A 27,334-nucleotide genomic window follows, 5' to 3' on the forward strand; every position below is an offset into this window, starting at 1 on the left:
ACCCCCAATCAATAACCACCAACAGAACAACAGACAAAAAAGCTTCAAAAAAACCCAAAAAAACCCTGTTCCCCCTAGCCAAAGTATGAGGAAAGGTGTTGCTAAAGACAGAAGACATTTGGGCAATAATATACACACTACTCGAGCCAAGTGCCAGTGGAATATACACACAACTCTAGCCAAGTGCCAGTGGAATATTGCACCCATCCCCTATGTCCTGTGGTTTCAGTTGGGCCAAGGTAGGATTTGATCTTCCATACCACCCCACTCCTGCCGTCCAGAAGAGCCAGCGCTCTGATTCCCCACCAGGGTTGTTTCAGTGTGGCCCAGTGGTGAGCTGAGCCTCCACCCCTTTCCATTAGCAAAGAGACTTTAAAAGGTGGTGCCTGACAGGCTAGTTAACACTGGGCTGCCCTCACACAGTCGTAGGGTCCAATGGTGGGACTTAGCCTCCATCTCTCCCTGACATCAATAAGAATAGGGTGTTACAGGTTGGAGGGAGTAGGCACCCCACTAACCCCCAACACATGGTGTCAGTGAGACCCACTGGGGTGCTGAATCCCCATAACCATCCTGAGGCAGTAAGACAGAATGAGATGCCCAAGCAGGGCTAGTTGGCAGTTCTCTTCCTCTTACCCTGGTGTCAGTGGGGCCAGCAGGTAGCTGACCTTGTACCCACACCCGGCATCAACAAGAAGGAATGAAGTGGGAGGAAGGACAGAAAGCACTTCACTTCTCCCCTCCCCTGGTGTCAAGAAATCTACTGGGGAGATGAACTTCCACTCCTACTAAAAGGCAACACAATGATATTAACGTTCCCACTTTTAGGGGGAAGGTGTCAGAAGGGCCAATAGGTTAGCTGAACTTCTACTTGATCTGTCTGCAGTGAGACAATGTAAGTGCCCACTTTTGCTGGGGTATTGTCAGTAGGGCCCAGTGGAAATCTGTACATAACCCCCCAGTCCTCATACTACGCCTCAAATAGGATGACTTCCTTCTAAAAAGTAATAATAAAATTAAATGGGTTACAGAGTCATATAATAACTCACAATGTTTAGAATACAATGGAAAAATACTCATGACACCAAGAACAAGGAGATCACAGAATAAATGAGAAAAGACAATAAACATACACCAACACTGAGATGAAACATCTATTGAAATGATCAGACAAGGATTTTAAATAAGCTGTCACATAAATGCTTCAATTAGCAATTATGTGTTCCTTGACAGAAATGGGAAAAATAGAAAATGTAAACAAAGAACTAGAAGTTATAACAATAAAAACAAATGAGAACAGTAGAACTGAAAAATACAACAATCAAAAAACTTTGCTGAAGAGTAGAGTGGAGATTACAAAGCATAGAATCATGAACTTAGAAGAGATCAGTACAATGTACCATATGTACAGAGAAAAATAGACTGAGGGGTAGAGATGGGAGAAAGAACAGGATCTCAAGAAGCTGTAAACAGTAAGAAAAGCACTAACATTCATATCATCAAAGTTCCAGAATGAAAACAGAGAACAAGTACGACTGACAAAGTATTCAAGAAATCATGGCTAAAAAGGTCCCAATTTTTTAGAAGACAAACACAAATTCAAGAATCTGAGCAAACCCAAAGAGGAAAAACGCAAAGATATCCTTGCCAAGATGCGTCATAATTAAACTTCTGAAAAGTAGAGACAAAAAAAATCTCGAAAGTGGACAGGCAGAAACAATGCATCACTTATTGAGAAACACCAATTCCAATGACAGCATATTTCTTGCCTAAAACTCTGGAGTCAGAAGCATTGACGTAACATTTTTCAAGTGCTAACAGAAAAGAACGCTCAGCCACAAGTTCACACTTTCTATATCCACTTTCTTGTTTGACTTGTATTAATGGACTACTCACTCATCTTTCTATATCCGGGACTGCCGTCAGCCTTCTCCAAAAATCTAGTCACAGCATTTCCAGAGTGATCTTTCTGAAAATGAAACAAATTTTTCTTATAAAAATATCTGATTGTGTTATGAAACTTTTCTCTCTTCTAAGTTACCAGTTAAAATCCTTCAATGGATTCCCATCTTTCTTGGAGTAAAATCTCACATCCAAACTCTCTTTGTCCTTTTGGGCTGCTGTAAGATTATACTGCAGGTTGGGTGGCTCATAAAAAACACGCATTTTTTTCTCACAGTTCTGGAGGCTGCAAGTGCAAGAATAGGGTGCCAGTATGGTCAGATGAGGGCCCTCTTCTGAGTCACAGACTTCTCATTGTAACCTCACATGGCAGAAGAGCTTCAGGAGCTCTGTGGGGTCTCTTTTATAAGAGCACTAATACCATAATCATTTCCCAAAGGCCCCACATACTAATATTATCACCTCCGGAAATTAAGATTTCAACGTATGAATTTGGAGGGGAACACAAAGACTAGACCATAGCACTTACTATACATACATGGACCATTCATGGTCTGGCTTCTACTACCGTCTCCATCGTCTTCTTTTCTTACACTCCAGTGAGCATTTCTTTCTTTTTTTCTTTCTTTTTTTTTTTTTTTTTGCAGTACGCGGGCCTCTCCATGTTGTGGCCTCTCCCGTTGCGGAGCACACGCTCCGGACATGCAAGCTCAGCGGCCATGGCTCACGGGCCCAGCCACTCTGCAGCATGTGGGATCTTCCTGGACCGGGGCACGAACCCATGTCCCCAGCATCGGCAGGCGGACTCTCAACCACTGAGCCACCAGGGAAGCCCCAGTGACATTTCTTATACTGATTATGAATGGAACTCCTTTCTGGACTGATGCTTAACCATTCATTTTCTGGCAAACATGAATTTATCTTCTCTTTTCCTCAAAAATTCACCCTTCCTTCATGTTACATATCCATTTCAATTGCCTTCTACAGGAAGCCCTACTGATATCCCCCATATACTACTGTCCACAGCATGAATTAAGGTCTTACCGTGTCTTCCTATATCACTCTGTAATAATTTTTATGGTAACTATGGATTTTTTTATTTGAGTGTCACAATACATTGACTTCTAGGTGGCACGATAATGATTTTAGTAACAGTAACACTGGTGCCTAGTTTAACCCATGGCATACTTTAGGTGTTCAATAAATGTTTGTTGAATGAATGAATGAATGAATGGTCAGTTTGAAATCTTAATCATGTTACTTTTCAAAAACCTGTTAAAAAGATATCCACAGTTTTCCAGAAGATTAGGGACTTAGGATCTTCAACTTGATTTAATAGAGGAAATTTTTACTCATACATCATGCTTAAATACCTCAAAGTAAAACCATTAACCCAGGAATTTAAGGTTACCCATTTGGACTTGCAAGCCAATAATTAATATCTCCTGCCCCGACTGTATTAGATGGTTTCAATGTTCCACTCATATCTCCCCAGCACTCATCATTCCAGTATATGCTGATAGAATCATGCTACCACCTGCAATTTTCCACCTTAGGGCAGGCCAGAAATGTACAGGAGTTAATGTATCTGGGTGTAGCTTTCAACCAAGGAAAGAGGGGACTGGAAGATAAGTACTTCAAGTTTCTCACCGATTCTTGGGATAACTCTGAGACATGTTCTGTAGAGTTTCACAGAACTCCCCTGACGTACTGGCAGCAGTTCCCTGCAGGAGTAATTTATTCAGTAATGCACCTCTGTTGGCTTCCTTCCATGCCTCCATTCTCAATTCCCACTCCACTTCTGAGTTTTCTGGAAGCACCTCCCAGATGAACAGTTTGCATTCAAATTATTCCCCCAGGTTCTGCTTCTAGGGGAATTCAATTTACAGCCTCCTAACAATCCAGTGCTCCTTACAGAGCCATCACTGGTACAAGTACCAAGGCATGGCACATTATGTATCACCCCTCCTAAATCCTAATATTTTTAAACAGATAGGAAAGAGCATGACCTTGAAGAGAAAAATCGTTTATATGAGAATAGCCAATGGATAAAGGGAAGGAGAGACAGTGCCATTTGTTTTCCATTAATGATAGTGTGAAATTTATGGGCAGATGATCTAACAGGTGTGACTATAATTTGAGGAGCCTGCTCCCTTGGTTACAGAAGACTGCTATTGTTATTATTATGGAAGCACAACCTCATGACTTTATTGCTTCACTTGATGTAGCCTTTTCCTTTACCCTTAAATCTTTCTACATCACTGAACTGCAACCAATGGATTTATTTTCTCCCTATAGCTCCATCACAAAAAAGACACACATGTGCACACACACACACACAGAGTTTTGTGTATGCCAGTGCTAGAAAAGACAAGCTCATGGTGCATGTATGCAATGGATATTGTACATTACAGGTCTCTGTGAAATAGTCTTCTGCAGGTTCCTATGTTTACTTTATGAATAATTAACTTTAGTAAAGTTAATTTCCTGAAGATCTTGATGAAGACTGAAGAAAAGACGTAAATTTTAAAGAAAAAGACTTAGAAACTTGCTCTTTTTGCCCTCTCTTTGTGTCTTAATGAACAAAGGATAACTGGGCCTTTTTTGAACTCTTTGCTTGAGTTGAAGACACAAAATGCAACCTGTACTCTTATAATATGTTCAGCTTATGAGTACACAAACTTATAAACCGTGAATTTCCCTAAAATTATTATACCATTTAGAAGATGTTTGCTTGGACGTTTACTTAAAACCAAACAATTGAGGTCTATATGTCCAAATAATTTCCTTCTCTCTTGCTGTCTCCATTTCAGTTTCCTGAGTTTCTGGGAAGGCCTGGTTTCCCCAACGGAATGATTTCTGATAGAATTCTGGAGGTCTGACCCAAGAAAAAAAATCCAGTATAGCCAATGAGTTGAGGACAAGAAGGTTTCCAATCAGGTAGGAACATTTAATCTCATACATTACAATCACCTTAAGTAAGGTGTGCTGATAGCTGGATATGATTTAACTGCTTGGAAAAAGATGCATATATAACCTACCCCACAAGGAAGCTGTTCTCAATTCCCTTAGAGGTTGTGGTGTTTATCAGAGAGTGCCTTGGGAGAAAATGAATACAATAACAGTATGATGCTTTTTTTTTTTTTCATTTTTAGCTCATTGTTGCCAAGTACACTTGGTGACCTTGGTGCCTGTGGTTTAATCCCAGGAGGTTAGACATGTGGAACAGCACATTAACCCTTTTTAGTATTTTCTCCCAAGACAAATCATTTTTATAGGTTGTCTCCATGGTCTTCTAGTTGCTTATCAAAATTAAGCATCAAGTCTCCGAAGTGAGCAATAGCCCCAGTCAGTGTGAGGAAATCAGCTTGGTTCTTATTGGGGTACATCTTCTTGGTCTTGGCACAAAGTGAGTTCACATAGGGAGTTAGAAGGAGAAGAATGGGGCATGCGAAAGGGGAGTTCTCTGTTCTCATTTACCTATGCATGTTGAAACTCCACTAACAGTTTTATTTTCATTAGCAATTTGTGATAAAAACTTAGGGTAAAGGGAATAATGAAGCTGTCCCATTATATGGCAGGACAAAAGATAGTAGTGACATCAAAATCAGGGCCTATCCATCTCATTTGCAGTTATATACTCAGTGTTTAGCATAGCATTTGACCCCCCATCAGTATTCAATAAGAAGATGCGTGTTGAATGACTTAGGGATGAATTAATGAATGAAAAAAGTTAATATGGTAGAAAATGTGTTTTATCCTTGTATTTTTGTGCGTTGACTTCTATATTCCAAGACCCAGCACTGTAACTGACACATAGAATATAAGCAATAAAATTTTGTTGAAAGAATGAATGAGTCCCCACAATTCTAAGAATAATTTTAAGACCAACACAGACCCCATATCTGCCAAGGTCTATGACAGAAGTATCCAGAGATGAAAGCCTGGATCTCAGCTAGTGCTAGAGCTGACAGAATTTATCTAGTTTTCATAATTTACAGCTCATCCCATTACATCTAGGCATAGTACCTACGTGAGCCATACAATTAAATGTTGACTGAAAAAAAATGCACAACCTAAAAGTTGAGAATTATGTTTTATTTGGAGGACATACTGAGGACTTAAGTCAGGAGACAGCCTCTCAGATAGCTCTGAGGGACTGTTCCGAAGAGGTAAGGGAGGGCACAGGATATTTAGGGGTTCTTGCAAAAAAAAACCCAGGTAGTTGGAACATCAAAAGATTACTGTTAATTAAAGAAACTAGACATCTTAAGTTAATAAATTTAGCACTTTTCTATATATGGTGAGATGCAAGAATCTGGTCTCATGGAAATCATTCCCTTGATATGCACTTTAATTATCTAGGGCCAGTATCCTGTTTTCTCCATCCTGAATCCCCTCAGGGTGCAGCATTGGGGGTGGCTTCAGTGGCTGATGGCTTGATGGCTGTAACATCCTTTGTTACTGAAACCGCAGGCTACATTCTTTGTCCACGTAAATGACTTGAGTATGGATAGTAAATCTGTGGATTTGCAAAACGTAATTCTTGGAGCATTTTTTAGAAGGACAAAGTTAAGGGCAATTTCAGAATCACTAGCAGCTAAAATTGCTATTTATACTTTTCCACCGGTAGGTAGTAACCTGCTGTTGCTATCTTCAGTATTCCCAAGGGATAACAAAAGCCATTTAATTCAAGAAAGAAATGTAAACTTTAGCACAATGCAACTTCCACAAAACCAAACACACACCGAACTCTCACAGATATGAAGTAATAATCTAAAATAGAATCCTGGAACTAACTGGAAAAAAAGAGCAAATGTACTCATATTGGATAATTTTATTCTTTTATTAATGTTTGATATATATATATGTATTTATTTATAAAATTCAGAGGTGCTATATGGAGAAATAGCTTTGTACGAATATTGTCTTTGTATGTGTTTATCAATAATGTATGAGATTGCCTCCTATGCTCCTTTTCCTTTATTCTCTTGCAGGCAGTAGATGTAGTTATCAGTTGTTTTTAAAATTTCTAGGCAGCCAGAGGACTAGCATCACTTAAATAAAGAAGGCAAATTGTCCCAAAGTAGGAACAATTTTCCTTCATTATGGAACATAAAGTCCTCATATGAAGGGGGAAGAATTTCATAGCTAAAAGCTTTCAACTACAGAAGATTTATGAGTAACTATGTATGTTGTTTCAAAGTGGACTCTATATAATTAATGTCTAGGGGTTATCTTTGGTATATAATGGATTTTGATTTTTTTTATATTATTAGATAATATACAAAATAATATGTTTAATTATATGTAAGTTATGAGAGATAATGAAAACTCCTGCAAACACACCACCGAAACTAAGAACTAGAATCAAAACTGCTGAGTCTTCTCTCTGTTCTCTACCCTGATCCCACCTTCCTGCTTTCACCAAAGAAATCACTCTGATCTTGGCTTTATGTTCAACATCCACATAATTTTGCTTATTATTGAGATTTATAAAATTGATATCATACTTTAGTCTTCTGTGCTTGCTTTTTTTACTCAACATTATGTTTCTAAGGTTCATCCACTTTGCTTTAACTAGTGTTCATTCATTTGTACTACTGTATAATATTTTATTGTATAAATACAAGAAAATGTGTTTATTGTTCTATTAATGATATTTGGGTTGTTTTGGGCCTATTACGGACAGTACTTCCATGAACATTTATTTTAATGTTTCCTGGTACACATGTGCAAGATTTAACATAAGTAAAAGAGTAGACATACTAAGAGTAGAATTGCTGAGTTGTAGGGAATTCAAATATTCAACTTTAAAAAATAATGCCAAAATGTTTTCCAAGTTATGGAATCAATTTTCAGCCCTTTTGCTCTATAGCTTCACCAGTTAGAATGGCCATTCTAGTCTTTTGTTCCTTGTATTAGTCTGCTCAGGTTGTCCTAGCAAAATACCTCAGATTCAGTGGCTTAAAAAACAAGAGATTTATCTTCTCACAGTTCTGGAGGCTGGAAGTCCAGGATCAAGATGTTGGCAGTTTTGGGTCCTCCTGAAGCCTCTTTCCTTGACTTGCAGATGACCACTGCTTTCTAGCTATGTCTGCACATGGCCTTTTCTCTGTGTGTATACATCCCTCTTATCTCTTCCTCTTCTTACAAGGACACCAGTCATATCAGTAAGGGCCCCACCATTATGACCTCATTTAACCATAATTATGTTTTTAAAGTCCCTGTCTCCAAACAGCCACATTGGGAGATGGGGCATCAACATACGAATTTTAGGGAACACAATTCAGTCCATAACAGTTTTAATTTGTATTTCCCTAATTACTGACAGGCTGCGAATCCTTTCATTTGTTTAATAGTTGCCTCTGTTTCCTATTCTGTGAAGTCCAGAGAATATCTTTTGTCCATTTTTCTACTGTTTATCTTTTTCTTACTTATTTCTATGGTTCTTTAAATACAAGCAAATAATCCTTGGTCAGCTATATATGACACAAATAAGTTATTTCATTCCTTCTCACTTTCTTAATGTTGTCTTTTGATAAATAGCGGCTCTCAATTTTAATGAAATCAAATGTATCTTTTAGCTTAGTGTCTTTTTGTTCTACTTAAAATGTCCTTCCCTAGTTTAATGCTACCCAGATATAGTATATTTTCTTCTGAAAGTTCTAGTGTATCTTTGTTTTATATTCAAGCCATTAATGCACTTACAATCGACTTGTCTGTATTATCCAATTTCTTTGTTTTCTTATGAATAATTAAGTTTTCCAGGACCATTTTGGAATGAATGGATTTTTTAGGTGTGTCTCAGCTGTTCTTGCACATTCACATAAATTTCAGAATTGGCAATCCTGTAAAACCTCTATTAAGTATTTTTATTGTAATTGTATTGACTATATAAATTAAGTTGGGGAAAACTTACACCATTATGATGAGTCTTTTCTATCCATAAACAAGATGTATCTCTCCATTTATTTAAGACTTCTTTAATATCTTTCAATAAGGTTTTATTTTCTCCATAAATGTCTTGCACAATTTTATTTAGATTTATTCCTAGGTAGTTTTTTTTTCCATTTTAAATAATTTTTAAGCTCTCTCTTTGTTCCTGGATTTCTATAGAAATCCAATACATTTTTGCATCTTGATCTTATATCTAGCCATCTTGCTAATATTGTTTTTTAGTAAGAGAGAGGATTTTCTTAGCAAAGAGGAATAAATGTAAAATTAAATAAAAATGTTATCGGTCAGCTCTGGTCAATAGAACTTTCCATGATAATGGAATTGTTCTTAGTGCTGTCCAAAACTATAGCCATTAGTCACATGTGTTTTTAAATTTTTAAATGTAAGTTCAATAAAATTAAAATTTAAGTTCCTAAGTCAAACTTGCCCACATTTCAAGTGTTTAATAGCCACTTGTGACTAATGGACACTATACTGTACATTGTATGTCTAGACTATTAGACTGTGAAGCCATGGCGTCCCAGGATTTTATCTTTGTCAATGGCATAGTGAGATCTTTCATGTGACAGTTATTCTGTTATTAAAAAGAGAAGTTACTTAACCTAGTCATCCCTAACTTTTTAAAATAATCCAACATAGCTTTCACCATCCATGAATTTCTTGAATCATATTTATGTTTCTTAACTATTTCTTGTGTCAAGTGTTCACTTTGTAACAAGTTCACTGTCCTAAAATGGCACATACCAAAGTATCAAGAGTTTCCCTTATTCCTGATAAGCTGTGATTGGATGAAGAAGACCTTATTACCCTGCCTATCTGATTTTTATTATAATCAGATGTTAATCTGTATCAGTCTCCATATTCAAAATTACCTTCAAAATTATATGTTATTCACATGATGGTTGTCTTTATTTCATTTAGCTAGTATCATGACCTTATAAATGCAGTTTTGGTCATTTTCTCCTAAAATCTCATATTTATCTGTGTGGAAATACATCTCCTACTTCTTTGCCCTCTTATAAACTCTTCCTGTAATTTAATCCTCATGAGCTTTATTTCCCCTAATTTTAATTACTTGATATTTTGTAAACCATTTAAGAAATGACTGGTATGCTCTTTTTTTCAATCATCTATACATTTAAACAGTGTGTTGCAATAAGAAATAGTACTGGTAATCAGAAGACCAGAGTCCTAGTTTTACCCATAAAAATGAACTATATGTGCATTGAAATAAGGTTTATTCTGATTCTAAAATTGTTATGATTATTTAGAAAATTATGTTTGAAATATGACATTATTCAAAACCAATAGAGGTTTGAAATCTATTAAAAATCTACAAAGAATTCACCTATTTCACCTTTTTCCCTGATTTGATATTAAACTGTAATCCTTCATCTTTCACTTACAGCATGCTGTAGCTGCTGTTGACACAAAAACAAAATATAATGTCTAAATATTGTGTGCTTGTTTTTTAAATGAATACTTTTGTTTAAAATTGTCTTTTACATAGATTCTTGATTCCCTTTTCACAACTTCTCCATTCCCCATGCTACTGCAATCAATCACTCATGATAGAAAATTATTCTCTTTTCTGTTTGCTAAAGCTCTTTTTAAAATACCAAGTTTCAAATTATCATCAATTCAAGAAACTTTGGGAAATGAACTTCATAATTTCCAGAATGAATATTTTGTTTCACTGGCTACCAGGACACCATCTTTTCCTAGATTTCTCCCCTCCTCACTCACCATTCCTTGGAAGTATCCCTTGGTGATGCCTCCCATCCCTCAATGTCTGTTAGAATGCCCTAAGTCTCATTCCTGGCCCCCTTCTCTCTCCATCTACCTTAACTACTCATGAGTTTTAATCTAGTCCCATTACTTTAATGGGAAGATGACTTATGACTCCCCAATTCATACTTCTAGCCCTAAGCACTCACCTAACCTCCAGACTCCTAATTCCAATTTCCCACTAAATATCTCCAATCTATGCATAATAGACATTTCAAGCTTAGCAAATAAAACTAAATATTTTGCTTTGATCCATCCACTGCACTCCAGTTTTTCCTGGCTCCATAACTCATCCAGTTGCTCAGGCCAAAAATGTTAGATTCATCCTTAAACTCTCACTTTCCCACAATTCCTATGTCCAGTCCATCAGAAATTCTTGCCAGCTCTAACTTGAAAATACATCCTGAATCCACCTACCTCTCACCTTACTCTTGCCGTCTTTACTTACTCCAAGCCATCATTGCTTGCCTCATCTAATGCAATAGGCAGCCTCTTCCACAACCTCCTTGCTTCCTCCCCTCTTGCCCCAATCCTTATAGTCTATAACCAATACAATAACCAGAATAATCACAAAAAAAACATGAATCATATCACATAATTTCCCAAAACCTGTTCCCATCACTTTAGAATAAAAATTAAACTTTTTACCTGTCCTACATGCTTTATTCAGTATTTCTTCTGCCCTACTCTCCAAGCTCATTTACTACTACTATTCTCTCACACACACATCCAGATTTTCTTTCTGCAGTGGCTTTCCCAACATCAGGGCCTGTGCACTTGCTATTCCCTAAAACCTGGAAGATTTTAAAAATCTGTAAGATTTCTCCAAGAAGATCTTAGGAGGTACTTACATTTCATTTTGTAGAGACATTTGGTAGAAGACATTTTTGCAAAAGATAGATACATTTTACTTTGGCGGCTATTCACACATCTGGCAATTTCCAAGTTGGTTAAATAACAAATGTGAATTGATGAAGCTAAAATAAAAGAACTGTAGTTGTTGAGACCTATGTGTTTTAAACCGTGAACTATGAGGAACTGTAGACATGCAAACTACACCATGGTTTCAGTGTTAATGTGTGAGAGTTAGCTAAGGTATTTTCCAAATACTCATTACTCTCTAAAGAGCTTCTGAGCAGGAAATCAGGACAGGGCCTGTGGACCTGAATTTTATCCAGTACCTCAGTTGATTCTGTTGCAAATGGTTTTCAGTCAGCCCTTTGAGAGACACCAAGCTGGGGTATTTGCCCAGATATGATTGCCAGTGGTCATGCAAGTCACCAATGAGATACAGTCGAGAATCAACAAATGACTGAAAAGAGTGACAAAAGAAGAAGAGGATCCAGTAAGGACCAGTAGAGACACTATCCCAAGCACTCTTGGCTAGGAGTTTTACAAATCCATTCATATACATGGACTGATAGTTAACAGCCAAATGGCACTGCATATTTTTGTAAGTTGCTGAGTATTAAAGTGTATGGCTAAGCATCATAAGTTTTGTTAAATTCTATTTTGGTTGCTATAAAATTAGTTTTACATTGTGTGTCATAGATGTGGGGATATAGATGTGTAAATATATGTCATTGTTTCAGTTCTTCAGCTGATACTTCATAATGTCTTTGTAACTTCTAAATGAAGGACCTCTTCAAACATTGTTTAGAAAGAAAAGAATCTGTTTACCTCTGTCCACCTCCCTGTCTTCATCCCCTTCCTTGTCCCTTCGCTTCTTTTTTTTTATATCTTTACTGGAGTATAGCTGCTTTATAGTGCTGTGATCCCTTCCCTTCTTGAACAAATTAGTCCATTAAGTGAGGTAAAATAACCCTTTGTCAGCATGGGGGAGGTGGGCATTCAAGGAACCACATGACTTGGCATTGGGTCTCAGAGTCTGAGAAAGGGGAGAGGATGTCTGCATAAGGGAGCCTGGTGTTGACTGCTGAAGTCTGATTCGTGTGAAAGGGCATCCACATGAGGAAGTGGCCTTGGCAACCACTCTGTACAGATAGTCATAACCCATGCCAGGTGGAGAAAATGGGTGGGATGGGAAAGTGGCAGCTACATGAAATTACTTAAATACAGGAAGACTGATCAAATAAGTAAGGATATTAAGGATATGGTAATCAGTGTTATTTTAATATCTGTGGAGGGAGTTAAAATATGAAAAGGGCAAAAACTAGAAGGAAAGGGTGTTGAAAGGGAATGGAGGATGTTAATGTGAACAGATGATTTTCAATATAGAGACATTATAGAAATAAACATAGACAATATGTATGCATATGTTTATGAATGTGTTTATGAATATGTGTAAATGGTTATGAATGTGTGTTTTCATATGTGTGTATGTATATATGTACCTAAATCCCCTAGCTCTGCCCATTGAGAGTACCTGGGACCACTACTTCCCAAGAGCAATGAATACACCTAGTGTCCAGATCTTGGTTTCTAAATACAGCTCTCCAACTGAAGAAACTAAAGCTCTTTGGAGAAATGGCTGATTCTAGAACCACTACAGGGAAAATATAAGATGACCCTAGAACATATTATTGTTTCAAGAAGTAAGGGATCAGCCATAAAAAGAAATGAAATTGAGTTATTTGTAGTGAGGTGGATGGACCTAGAGTCTGTCATACAGAGTGAAGTAAGTCAGAAAGAGAAAGACAAATACCGTATGCTAACACATATATATGGAATCTAAAAAAAAAGTCATGAAGAAACTAGGGGTAAGACAGGAATAAAGACACAGACCTACTAGAGAATGGACTTGACGATATGGGGAGGGGGAAGGATAAGCTGTGACAAAGTGAGAGAGTGGCATGGACATATATACACTAGCAAACGTAAAATAGATAGCTAGTGGGAAGCAGCCGCATAGCACACGGAGATCAGTCCGGTGCTTTGTGACCTAGAGAGGTCGGATTGGGAGGGTGGGAAGGAGAGCGATGCAAGAGGGAAGAGATATGAGGATACACGTATAACTGATTCACTTTGTTATAAAGCAGAAACTAACACACCATTGTAAAGCAATTATACTCCAATAAAGATGTTAAAAAAAGAAGAAGAAGGGAGATATCAAAGAATAATTGGGAAACATCAAAGGATATAGAAGCCAAACTGAAGGGGTTTCCACTGGACAAATCTTGAACAACCTAAGCCTCAAAATAAATAATGGTAGAAACGTATTATAGTCAATTGAATAAAATAGGAGTCTATGAGTTCATACTGATTTTAAGAATTAAATTGAGTAAATTATGTTTGATGAGGAACAGGATATTTACATAATTACAAAGTGCCTTACCACAAAAATTATTAATAATGAAGGAGAAAAAAATAACGTTACAATGGAGAAGACTGGGTGATACACCTTAATCAAATGAGTAACGTGATATTCCAGTAAGGTTACAAGTTAAAAGTTTGCCGAAATTGTTTGATAGGAAGCAGTGAGAAGAACAGAGCTTCACCACTGAGTTATTCCTGCCAACTACACATATCCTGAATAATCATGAGACAAATACAAACGGCTAAATCCTACAAAATAACTGATCCATATTCTTTAAAATTTTCTAGTTCATGAAATTCAAGGGAAGCCTGAGAAAATTTTCCAGATTAAAAAACTAAAGAGACAGGACAGCTAAATGCAACATGTGACACTGGGCTGATCCTTTTATTATGAAGGACATGATGGGGATAATTGACAAAACTTGAAAGGGGTCTGAGGATTAGGAGCTCTGTGGTCATGTGTCAGTGTTAATTTCCTGATTTTCATGATTATATTTGGATATATGTTTGTAGGAAATACTAGAGGATTTGGGGGAGACATTGCATTGTGTTGGCAACTACTCTCAAACGGTTTGGGAAATAAATTATTTGTATTGTCCTTTCAATCTTTTTTTAATTTTTGAGATTGTTAAAAGAAGGCAAAGAAAGAGGAGAAGACCCCTGAGTCAGGTAACCCTCCTTTTCCTGGCGACTGCCATAGTTAAAAGCTCAGTTTACAATGGTGGTCAGTTTTTCAGTCTATTTGTGCTAATTTCTGTTACTAACAACATAGCATCTTATTTTCTATTTGAGGTTTTTGGATTTTTCCTAATTATGCTTTTGCTTTTTATTCTATCAAATGTCTATGAATTTGATAAAGTCCTCGGTATTAAAACAAAATCAGTAAGATTCATAAAAATAAAAATAAGTTCTTGGAGAAATTTATAAATTTCTACCTGCATTCAAATTGGAGTAAGTTGGCAAGAAATTTATAAGGGGAAAATACTATAAGGAGCACTCCCATTCAGAAACTCAAAATGGTTGCACGTGTTTCTCCTGTAAGAGGTCTGTGATGAAACAGCAGGTTGAAGGTTATATGTCCAAACTTAAATGCAATCTTTTAAATCACCTTTCATGTCAGGCCATGTAAGAACTGGGCAATTCAAGAAGTAAATTAGAGCAATTCTTATTTTCAATAATTTCTTAGGTCAACACTTAGAATAATGAAAAACTTATCTTTAACTCCAAGAAATCTGGACAGTTATTAAAGCAAATGTGTTGTCCTACTGGCCTACACCTGGTTATAAACAGCAGTACGACTTCAGAAAACCCTGGACACTCAGTGGACTTTCTAAATATAGCTTTTTCTTTCTATAAAGGTGCTTTACAAGAATGCTATCTTTTGTGAAAATGTGGCCTTTATAAAGGGTACACTAAGGTCTGTGACTTTTAGACCTAGAAAAGATTTGAAATATTTTCTTAGCCTGGGAATCCACATTTTAGAGGCATAGAAAGAGAAACCCAATGAAATTAGATATTTTGCCCACCATCACATGGCAAACAAGTAATAACGACAGGACCCGAGCCTCTGTCTTCTGAATCCATTGAACGCAGCATAAATAGACTTGCAATAACTGCTGATTTTCACTGTCCTCAACACTACATTTCTTCTGTGCCTCATCCCTCTTCTTTTAAGAGGGATGACAACATTATCTGCAAACTTCATCTATAACTATTTTTAAATTTTGCTATTTTGTAACTCATTTTTGAAAAATTCTGTTTCTATGTTGAAAATGTGTAAGGACATTTACCTTCTTTCTTGAAACACCTTTGCCTGCGTTTATCACATTTTACTGTTGAACTGTTGTGCAGCAATAAGGACAAAAGCACGTCTAGTAGAGGAGATAATGTCAGAGGCAACAAGGTGTGTGTATGGGGGGGCGGGGTTAGAGTTGACATACCTTAAGGGAGATGAGGAGAGAGGGAAGAGAATAGAAATTGTATTTATTTGAAAAAATATGGCAAGTTAGAGAATTTTGGCTAAACTTAATACAATATAGCTTTCCTTAACTTAAATTCCGGGTTAACTTCCACTGTTTACATTGCCACAGACTAGGGAATAAACAAACTAAAAAGATTTTTGGTAACACCATTTTGTGTTAATTTCATAAAGATTTCTACAAGACTTTTTAAAACTAAATTGAAAAACGAAAGTCTTGTCTTTAGCTTATTTTCCCTGCATGCTTGCACTTTAGTAAGTTGATAAATGACATTTAAACTGAATAGTTATGATTAATTCTGTCCCACAATTTTTAAAAGCACTGGGAATTGTGTGTGCGTGCATGCGCGCACCTTTACAACCAGTAAAATAAAGTTCTTGATCAAAAAATTATTATCACTTAGACTATTGAATAAAATCAGATATGTTAGAGGGGCCAGCTGTTGGTAGGTTTAAAAGTCACCGTAGGTGATTAATTCATGCAGCAGTGTTGCACGTCTCTCTTTAGATGAAGCACTTAGAAATATAACCATGTATGGCTCTAATTTCATATCTGAGACCTGTTTTATTTAGAGTTCTTTGGCAAGTGCTTGCTCTATGTGTTTTTATAGTCTTTGGTTGTGTTATAAAAATCAAAATTATGAATTAACAGATATGCAAAAGTGAAATCCTAGAAGATAGGATAAACACGAAGTCCTCTAATTATCACTCAAATAAGTTAGGTTGACACAGAACTGGGAATCAGATAAAGACATTAATAATTCATAATGCTGAAATTAAAATCTTCTAGTCGCAGTACAAAAGAAATCCTAATTTGTACCACAAGGTAATGAATTCAGTACTTTTCATTTGTTAAATATTTGCTTATTACCCTGCACCGTGCATATAACACTGTTCCCAAATTTGGAGGGCAAACAGGAAAAACAGACACTCTCTACCCTCAAGTTGTTTATACTGCAGTCAGTGAAATTTCTCTACTTTGAGATCTTTTAATTCCTCAGTTCACTGTAACATCTTCTTCAGATGAATTGTTTTTTATTTGTTAAAACCAATGTTTAGCACTTGAAATAGTTTCTTCAATGTTCCTGATAGTGAAATAGTCATAATGCTAATTTCCAATACTAATTTTAGAGTTGATAGGAGAAATGCTCAAGAGTGATAGTAAAGTGATTTCGATAATTTACAAAATGTCTTGAGGTTTCCCAGATAACAACTTGTCTCCCAGACAAAAATGCACTTATTATTTATATTCCAAGCTTATAAAAATTTTTGTACTTTAATCATATAGAGATTTTACAACATCTTTTCATTCACATTTTAAGATATTTTGTTCAGTAGATTATCTCATTTTGAAACTATTGATTTATATATACATACTATGTAAATATTAGTATATATTTCTCAATGACTAGATTAGTGCTTTCTTAACCACTTAAATTTTTTTAATTCATATTGTTGTTCTTCAGCATTTCTGTTACTCACGGGAGCCTATCCTACTGACTAAAAAGCCTGAAAAATCTGAAAATCGCATTTAAAGTAACTGTATGGAAAGTCTTTAAAATAACGTATAATAATGGTAGAGAAGAAGAGTATTTAACATTGTGCTGAGATCATTCCATTAATAAAGAGATTAATCAATAATTCTAACATTCGGACATAGAATAAAAATGAAAAACAATCATAATACTGAGCAATGACATTTTCACTAAAGGGAGATATTAAATATTGTATAGGAAACTAGTATCTGCAAAGCAGATAAGTTGGCAATGATTATACATATATTTAAAATATGTTGGAACAGTCATAGACAGTTTTTCTTCTTGGCTGAAAAGAGGCATATTGAAGTGTTTAAGCACTACTTCGACTGGAATAGGTTAGACACTATACAGAAAACACATGATTGCAGAAGAGTAGATATTAGCAGGTGTGTGAATGTGTGTGTCTTTAATTAATGCATTTTCATTCATTCAAAAAGGAGAAGAACGCCAAATTTAGTTTAAAGGTGGCATTGTGATACGTTAAAGTTCCATTCTTAGACTTCTGCTGCTGTTGCTGTTCCTTCAGTATTCACAAAGAGTACCATCCTGTCATTTATCCAAGTTAGAAATCTAGGAGCAATCCTAGGATTCTCATTGTAGGATCCCCTACCTTCATGCTGCCCCCTCAATAAGTAACAAGTTCTTGGCTCTCCTGTAGAGGAAAGCTCTCTCCAGTGTACGCCTGCTCTGTCGCTCTCCGGGTCCAGCATCTCTGCCTCAGCCTCCCATTGAAGTCACTTCTAGTTCATTCTGTGCCATTTTTAAACCTTCCTCAGTCCTAGGCAATTGCCCTTTTAGAAGCTCTACCCTAAATGTTATCAGATGCATTAAAATGTGCCCAAGTCACATATCCAATATAATTTCTAGGTAACTATATGAAAGCTGAGTAACATTGCCGTTGTAGTGATATTAGTTGGAAATATTAATTACACAAGTTTTTCTCTCAATTTTGCAGATTTTTTCTTCATATTCTGGAGCCGTTTTTTTCAAGTGTCAAACAATTTTCTAAGTCCTTCTCAAACTCCTAGTCCCTAGTGAGTGTGCTTTTACTGTCACAGGGTTGAACAGCCCAGACAGCAAGATGTCTGAAGATGAAGACCATCACATGGGTGAGTAAATCAGATACGTGGAAGTTGGAATGCAAAGTGTTTGTAGAAAAAAAATACAAATCAAGGAAGAAATTGCAGTGTCAGTTAATATGATGTATATCAGATGATAGTATTAAAAAGCCAGGTGAAAATAAAATAACTTAATAATGTACATATTTGTCAGATTGTTCACTAGTGATATACTGCTCAGTGTAAGGTGAGAACCACAGATACTATCTTCTGGAAAAAAACCCTTTAAGCCCTAACAGGTTCAGTTTACAAATTTCCTCTCTAATAAATGGGAATAAAATAATTCACGATAAATTAATTATTTCCTCTTCTGAAGGTACTAATACTACAAATTCAGTCAGAAGATGGATCAAGTTTTTCGTACATTTCTCTCATTTCACATTTTTTAAATAAATGAGACTATATTTTGTCTAATGACTTCCAGAACAACTATCTGGAAACTGTTACTTCATTATATGTGAGACAGTATTTTAGGAGATATAGATGTATATTTAAATGGAGATATAAATATATAGCATATATACACAATATTTAATAAGACACAGGAAATGTGGGATAGCTCCAGAGTGGTACAACCTATGTTCTGAGCTGCTTCGAAATGCAGTTCCTTTTTCTTTTTTTCTTAACATCTTTATTGGAGTATAATTGCTTTACAATGGTGTGTTAGTTTCTTCTTTATAACAAAGTGAATCGGTTATACATATACACATGTTCCCATATCACTTCCCTCTTGCGTCTCCCTCCCTCCCACCCTCCCTATCCCACCCCTCTAGGTGGTCACAAAGCACCCAGCTGATCTCCCTGTGCTATGTGGCTGCTTCCCACTAACTATCTGTTCTAATGGGAGTTCTCTGGGCACAAAGGGCTTTATTTTCTGTAATGAGATTAGAAGAAAGGATTTGCTAATAATTGCTTCAATAGCAACTAAAAATCTTGGAATCCCACCTTTCAGCGTTTTGAAAATCCTAAAGGGGATGTTGTCAGTAACAAAAAAATTGAAGACTGATAATGTATTTAAATTAATCATTCTTCAAATTCATCTGCCCTTTCACCTTTTAAATTGATTCATGCTTCTCAGAAAATAAAATATGCTAATCCACATATCATTTTTCCACTGCGTAGAGCAACTATATCTAAAAACAAAAATACTATAATTTTAGTTTCCTTTACTATATTCCTCCACAACTTGTGTTGTACTTTCATATCTTCTTTTCATTCTGCTAGTGAGATATATTTACATATATGTATATATACATATATGTATATATACACATAATATTTAGATTTTAGATATTTGCATTATGCAGGGCAATCCATAAGATGGATAGATGCTTAATTTTAATACCATTGAATACAATTTTCATAATTTTATACTTTAATTATTTTTGGAAGCACACACCAGAAAGGTTAAAGCAAATTTGAAATGAAAAAAGGTGACCAAGCTGGCATTTTTCATTTCAGACTTTATATTTGGACTACTCAGTGGGACAGATTATATTATAATAACAAAATTTTGCTTTTGCAAGGGGGTCAATCTTTGCTTCTGCATTGCCTCATCTCTTTTAATCCCATCCAGTTTATTTTTCATCTCAGAAACTATATTTTTCATCTCTAGGAACTCAATTTGGGTTATTTTTATATCCTCTATATGTCTATTTAAGATGTTGATGCTTTCCTTTAACCTTTTTGAACCTATGAAAATTAGTTATAATAACTGTTTGAATGTCTTTGTCTACTGATTGTACCATTTTCAGTCTGTTTTCATTAATTAATTTTTCTCCTTGTTATGGGTTATATTTTCCTTTGTTTTTTCATCCCTGGTAATTCTAGATTGCATGTCAGATATTGTGAATTTTACTTTACTGGTTGCAGGGCGTTTTTGTATTATTTTTTAAAAATATTTGTAACTTTGCTCAAAGAGGTAGTTAAGAAATAGTTTGATCATTTTGAGGATTCCTTGTAAGCCTTATTAGGCCGCAACTGAAACAAGTTAGTCTAGGGCTAATTTTGTCCCACTACTAAGGCTATACCCATTGAATAGTCTGTGTATTGAATACTCTAGTTGATGCTGCATATATTAAATTATATCAAAACATATTTGTATAATCTTAAAGCAATAAATGCAACACATAAAAATATAAAAAAATTAACTTTTATTAAATAAAACAAAAATGTTTTCTTCTAGTAATTGTAGTATTTTAACATGTTTAAATACTGCATCCCTATGAAATTCATTTTGTTAATAAATATGAAAAGAGAATCCACCTTTATTTTTTACAGGTGACCAGGGACTTGTTCAAACACCAACATTTAACTGTATTACACAAAACATATGTCACTGGTTTTTATGTGTTATCATTATAATTAACAGCTTTATACAACCGTTGTCTTATGCTGTTTGTTTTTCAATGTCTAAAATTATTGTTTAATATATATATTTTTTTACTTTTAGCAGTTTAAGCCAGGAGAGTAAATCCAGTTCCTATTACTCCATCCTGTCCAGAAGCACAGGTCTTAAGTGAAATTTAATACCAAAGAAACAGTTGCAACTTTTACAACGGATCTATCACTGGTTGTTAGCATATCTTCCCACACCCAAGACACCAAGATAACTTCTACTCACTGTTAAAGCTTTATGATGAGCAAAACTTCCACCACTGTGCTTCCTTAGCATGTGAGTATATTTTTAATTTATTGGTTATATATATTCTCTAATTATCCATTATTTTGTCCTTCTTTTTGATTAGATATTGATATCCACATTTTCTTTTCTAATAGCTCACAGAAATTTCTCTCATTAACAACACCAATAGAAATAACAATAAAAATCGCCTTGGGGGACCAAATTTATATCACATTACCAAGTTTTCATTTTGCTCCCAAAAAACTTCTGCAAAATACAAGCACTATCTATCATCAGTATCCTTAGAACAAAAACAAGGCATTCTAATCTCAAAAGCAAAATATTTTATTTAACTTAATAAATTTCACATTATAAAATTGTTATCATAGCATCATCCTTAATTCCTGAGTAATCACTAATATTGGGGGATTTTTCTTTCAGTTATTTGAGACTAAGGATGATTTTATTCATCTCTACAGCCTGGTACATATATGTACAATGTTTGTCAAAAGGTGGATATTCAAAAAAATTCTTGACTAAATTATGGTAATTCATGTGATCAGTTCTGCAGTTCTTAAAACTTTAAATTACTTGTTAATTCTAAGAGAAAGTCAGATAATTTTTAGAAGGATTTCCAAACCATGCTAAAGTGTCAGCCTTCATTTCCTTGTCTGAGGGAAACAGGAGAGAAATAGATGGTTTTAAAGTTCTCCAAGCTTCTGTGTCCTTTATACATCCACAATTTTAATCCTTATCATTTTCAAGATTTGCTAAATTATTTGAGGTGATCCACTCTCTTATTAAAGTTACATATTTTATGTCACATACTGAGCATATTAACAAATAACTTACTGATAAATGACTATGCCCATAACATCAGGTTAATCTGATTTCCATGAAATGAGCTATAACTTCAAGAATATTAATTCATCTAATAAGGGTGATGATTTACATAATGTTGCCTAAAATATTTCTCTTGATTATTTAAGAGAGTTTTCCTAGGGGGAAATAGCTGGGAAGTCAATAGAAAAAAAAATACAACCATGATTAATTTAATTCCAGTCTAAAGGACTCCATATATAATGTATTTGAGAAAACCAAGTCACTCTTATAGATTCAGATAAATGGCTGTAAATATGAGATATTTTTAATGTAACCCAAATTATAAGAAATATTTTTTTGTATACAAACAACCACTCTTTTACCTAAAGAAAAATATAAAATCTGAGTTCATTGAAAATTTGCCTCATTGCCCTCTGTTAGTTTGTGCCTGCCCCATCCATAGGGGCCCCGTTAAGAACTATTCTATCATCCATACATCAGAAGAGAATGTCTGTGTTCTATGTTGATAGTCAGTCTAAACAAATATTTATACAGTTGAGATCAGAGATATACAATGTCAGTTCCAAATCCACCCATGATGGCACATATACCAGAGAGATGACAAAGGTTATACAGGCCTGTGAAATACTTGAATCATATTTTGCAACCCTTGAAAGAATTCAAGTTTGAGATTAGCAGAAACCAGGCTCAGTTCTGTCCATAATCCCCTTTATCTGTCTTCTAGCCAACAAAATGAAAACCTGAAGCCAAGCTGACAAATAGAGTGTGAAGGGCCTTCTACTGCATTTAAGAAAAAACTGAGACTTGCTACAGGTAGAAATTATCTTTTCTATTACTATTATTGTTGATGTTGTTGTTATTCATAGAAATAATGAAAAAAAGACCCTAAATAACATTATTCTGCTGGATTCTTTACTATATGTAACACAATAAATTAACTCGCTTCATATTATACTGGGCATATAACATGAAAACATGTGCAGAGAATAGAAATCAGTATCTGTAAAGACAAATGCCCCTGTGATACAAAAATCTATTATTTTAAGTCCAGACAATTAGATCTATTAAGGTGTAAGAGTATTTCAGTACAGTCCTGCTAAAAGTAAAGCTTAAAAGTAAATCGAAAAAAAAAAACCAGAAAACTGATGCCAGTTAGAAACAAAATATAAGATTATGCTATGTATATGGGACAGGATAGAACTCTGAATGCACTCACATGTAGAAAAGCAATATTAATGACAAGTCAACTAATGTCCTTATTGAGCATAGACATTCCAAGAAGGGTGAAGAGTACTGTATATTAGATGTAAGACTCATAATATTCAAGTTAGTTGTAAAAGAAACAAGGTAAATGCTTTCAGTCAATAGGATAGGCTGAACTGATACTGAGAATCCTTTCTTCCAATCTGAACACACAGTTTGTTATACTTGTGTTTTCTTTTATATGTTGCTTTTACATGTAGCAACACATAAAAAGCAAATGAACAAGCTTACAAAAAAGGGGGGGATCCCCAGTCTCAGGATTTAAGGGGAAAAATCAAATTCGACATTAGAGTAGTGAGGAGGAGTTGAAACCAAGAAATTCAAGGAGGGCCTGGAAATAATAAGCCTTGTTTTTGAGGGCTGGCTTTAAATATCCGTTGTCTTATCAGAAAACAGGTAGATGCTGTTGTCTTATCAGAAAACAGGTAGATGCTGGAAAACAATAGAATAATATCTTCAAAGTACTGAGGACGTATAGCTATCCAAATTAAAATTCTATACCTCATTTTAAAAAACTACTCAAGAACAAGAAGTAAAGAAATTTTCATTCATAGACAAAGAGGAATTACCACCCACAAACTGTAACAACAACAAAAAATGACTAAAGCAGCAGCAGCAGCTATTGGAATTGTCTGAAGGCATTAAAAAATATTCTGATGCCTGAAGCCAATGCTTGGAGATTTTTTTTTTTTAACCAAAGTGATCTAGGTGGTGTTTCAATAATGGGAGCTTTAAAAACTTCTCACATAATTCTCGTGTGTTTTAGGCAAGATTGGAGACCATTGTACAAAGAATGTTCTTCAGTAAGAAAGAAAATAAGCATAAAAAGAAGTAGGAGGGTGCACCGAACAGTGACCAGCAAAGAAATTTGTAATGTTGGAATGAATCTGAATAACGGTTGAGTGTAAAAAATAATAGCCAATGGGGGTATGTACAAAGTAAAACTAAAACACTAGATAATATACTGAAATACTGGAGATCAGATTTAAAATTTGAGGGGTCCATGAACTGCTTAGGAGGAAGATGAGATAATTAGTTTTTGACTTTTTAAAGTTAGAAATATATGTCGAATTTTTCAGAAAACACTAAAAATGAATACTTCATATATGATTCATAAAAAGGTAGACCATAAAAAGAGAATGAAAAATGTGTTTAAATGAAGTTAGTACCGGGAGGGATAAAACATGGAAAAATAAAGGAGAAATAGATCAATAATCACAATACATTTGATCACAGAGACAATAAAAATAAATTTAAAAATTCCAGTTTATGCTGCTTACAAAAGACATATATAAACTATTTTTAAGATGCAGTGCCATACTTCACTCAAAATAATTAATTATATACATGATAAATGATTTTCAAGATTACACATTTGGCATGATGACATGTATACAAATTGTTAAAACTCAAAGCAATCATGTATTTTTCATGGATTCATTTGCATATAGTAAAAAATTCAAGCATGGATTCAAAGTATTTATATTCAATTCATGATACCAGTTATCTAAGAAAAGGAAAAATGGGACTGAAATGAGAATAGAGGAGAAAAAAGAAATGTGTGTGTATCTGTGTGTTTGTGTGTGTGTGTGTGTGAACACATGTACAACAGTCAAATATGTGCTTCTTTCACAGCATGATTCACTGTATTCCATCACAATATTAATAAGATTTCATACAATATGGGCATCTCCGCAGAAATTAAAATTGTCACCTGCTTATATGTATTGGGCAATGAGCTCACCTTACTATTTCCATCCATTCTTCAATTAAAATCTAGAAATGTGAATGGGCTGTTAGAATTTAGTTAATGAGCCAATTATCTTTACAGAACATGCTAGTTATTCACAGCCTTTCCTTGGCTTAATTATGTTTTAAAATAGCAGGCATTCATTTTACGTCTTTAATTGATGGCTATCACACACAATTAGTTTGAAAATTCTTATCAATATGCTTGAAATATATTTGGTTGAATCATTGGAGTAATCTTTTTTGAACTTACCCAAAAGTATGTGTTTAGCCTTCCTAAACACAGTGGCACATTTCCAAATACAAAGTAGTTGCATTAGAATTATTCCTAATATGAAGACATTCAATATTTGTGGAAACAAATTTTCTCTTGAAAACTTAGCTTCCAGACGGAAGAAAAATAAGGGTAGAAATGTATTTAAAGGCAAATTTGAAGATGAGAAATCAAAATTCACATTCCATAGTGAAAGAAAAAGGGTTAGTAATTATATAGAGAAAGGCAAATGCAATGCAAAAATTATTGGAACATATTTTGCTCAATTACAAACAAACTTACATGGTAAGTTGTAGCTTCCATTATTGCACCAATTTTTAGCATATTTTAATATTTTCATTTTGAAATGAAAAATTTTAAAAAGTCATCTATTGTTTTTTTAGAAAGTAGAGTGGTTGAAGTGAAATAACTTCCAGAAAATGTGTTAAAATGGGGCTACAAAAGACTTAGGAGGACATAAGCTTGGTTCTTATTATTGACAGTTTGCAAATCAGCCATGGGAATACACATTATTTCCAATTTAAAATGAATGATGATTCTATATACATATATATGCATCTTATCATATTGATTATAAACCAAGTAAAATCTCATGAAATCTAAGTATGTTTGAAAAACTTAAACCTATTTTTATGTTTTTCCAAACACTAGAAAATGAAAGCAATTTCTGTTGTTTGTCATTTTCTTTTGGACTCTCTTGGCTTCCTGAAAACGATTATGTCAAGATATTGGAGAAATATTCATAGGAAGCAACAGAGGCCATGAGAATAGAAAACTACACTGCTTCCTCATTAGAAAAAATAAAATAAAAATTCCTGTCTATCCATTTCAAATTACACTCAGGGATGCTTATAATATACAATTTGAAAATTGAATACATACTAGTTGTCAAGTAGTCAGCCCGTTTGATTACTCATGCATTCCATCCTAAGTATGTTGTTCTTAGAATTCAGAGGGGTCCTTTAGTCACACCCCCCATCTTGACCACTCACATCTCCAGATTTTCCTACTTCATGGCATATTGGTGTTTAGCTTATTAAACAAATATTTGTTGAACAATTACTATGCATGCTAAGCAATGGGGATCAAAGATGAATGAATATTCATTTGTCTTTAAGGAGACACAGTCTACCGGAGAGAGGCAGAACTGTGAACAGATGACTGCATAAAGAGGCAAAGTCAAGTCTTATTTATTCAGAGGAAGAAGTCCCCGTGATCAAGCAACAAGTAAAATCATTTCATTGTGCAAGACATGGATTTGTGATTGAAAATGCACAAGCATATTTCTCTTATTATCCATCATAGATGATCACCTATTATAATCAGAGAGATTTCTTACTGGCACAGCATCTAGAGGAGGACGTCATGCACGAACCTGTCACATTCAGAAAGTAAGGAAGTGGCACAGTGGGAACAATTCAGGAAAGTAAATAAACATGACAGTAGATTTAAAATCTACTTTAATTGTTCTTACTATTATTAATCTATTTGAGCAAGTAGTAGTTTTCATTGATGTTAGCATTTTTTCATCCATGACTTGAAATCAGACATTAAATATTAATATTATAAAAATATTACAAATTGAATTCATTCACAAATTTATAAAAATAGATCACACCAGAGACCTATTTATTGGAAACAAAGTAGGTAGAACAATCAAACTCATTTATAGTTCCTCCTCAACAAAGTGGACAGAAGTTTTATATGTAGAGGTCAATCCTGGGCCAGAGGCTATTTAATATTTTCATCAAGATTAGGATGATAGAAAAGCATGTGGATTTAGTAATTTACAGTTCTCTTTAGTTGATAAGACTGATTAATACTTTGTCAAGATCAAAATTCAACATGGCCATAATATGACCTTGACAAATTGGAGAAGTGGTTTAAAACAATGCAATTTAATAAGTCTAAGGGTCAGATATGGGCTTTAAAGGGATTGGGAAGGAAATGGAAATTATAATAATGCAGGTGATACCATGCCAGTGAGAATGCATTTGCGTGAGTAATATAATATGTAACAAA

General features: G+C 34.8%; 1 long non-coding RNA gene across 7 annotated transcripts in view; it reads left to right on the plus strand.

Annotated features, from left to right (window-relative positions):
* Positions 1-26,827, plus strand: part of LOC309797340 — a 45,753-nt gene extending 18,926 nt beyond the window's left edge. The window contains exons 1-6 of one of the 7 annotated variants that reach the window (XR_014292590.1): positions 4,828-4,842; positions 14,551-14,595; positions 18,501-18,574; positions 21,026-21,234; positions 22,751-22,839; positions 26,431-26,827. This is a non-coding gene — a long non-coding RNA (uncharacterized lncRNA). Of the gene's footprint in view, positions 1-4,827; positions 4,843-12,015; positions 12,104-14,550; positions 14,596-18,500; positions 18,575-21,012; positions 21,235-22,750; positions 22,840-26,430 lie in introns of those variants that run through there. The other 6 variants (XR_014292591.1, XR_014292592.1, XR_014292593.1 and 3 more) reach the window with 6 other exon arrangements.
* Positions 26,828-27,334: the final 507 nt, after the last annotated feature.

This window comes from Mesoplodon mirus, assembly GCF_964341445.2.
Source record: "Mesoplodon mirus genome assembly, contig: HAP1_SCAFFOLD_317, whole genome shotgun sequence".
Taxonomy (NCBI): domain Eukaryota; kingdom Metazoa; phylum Chordata; class Mammalia; order Artiodactyla; family Ziphiidae; genus Mesoplodon; species Mesoplodon mirus.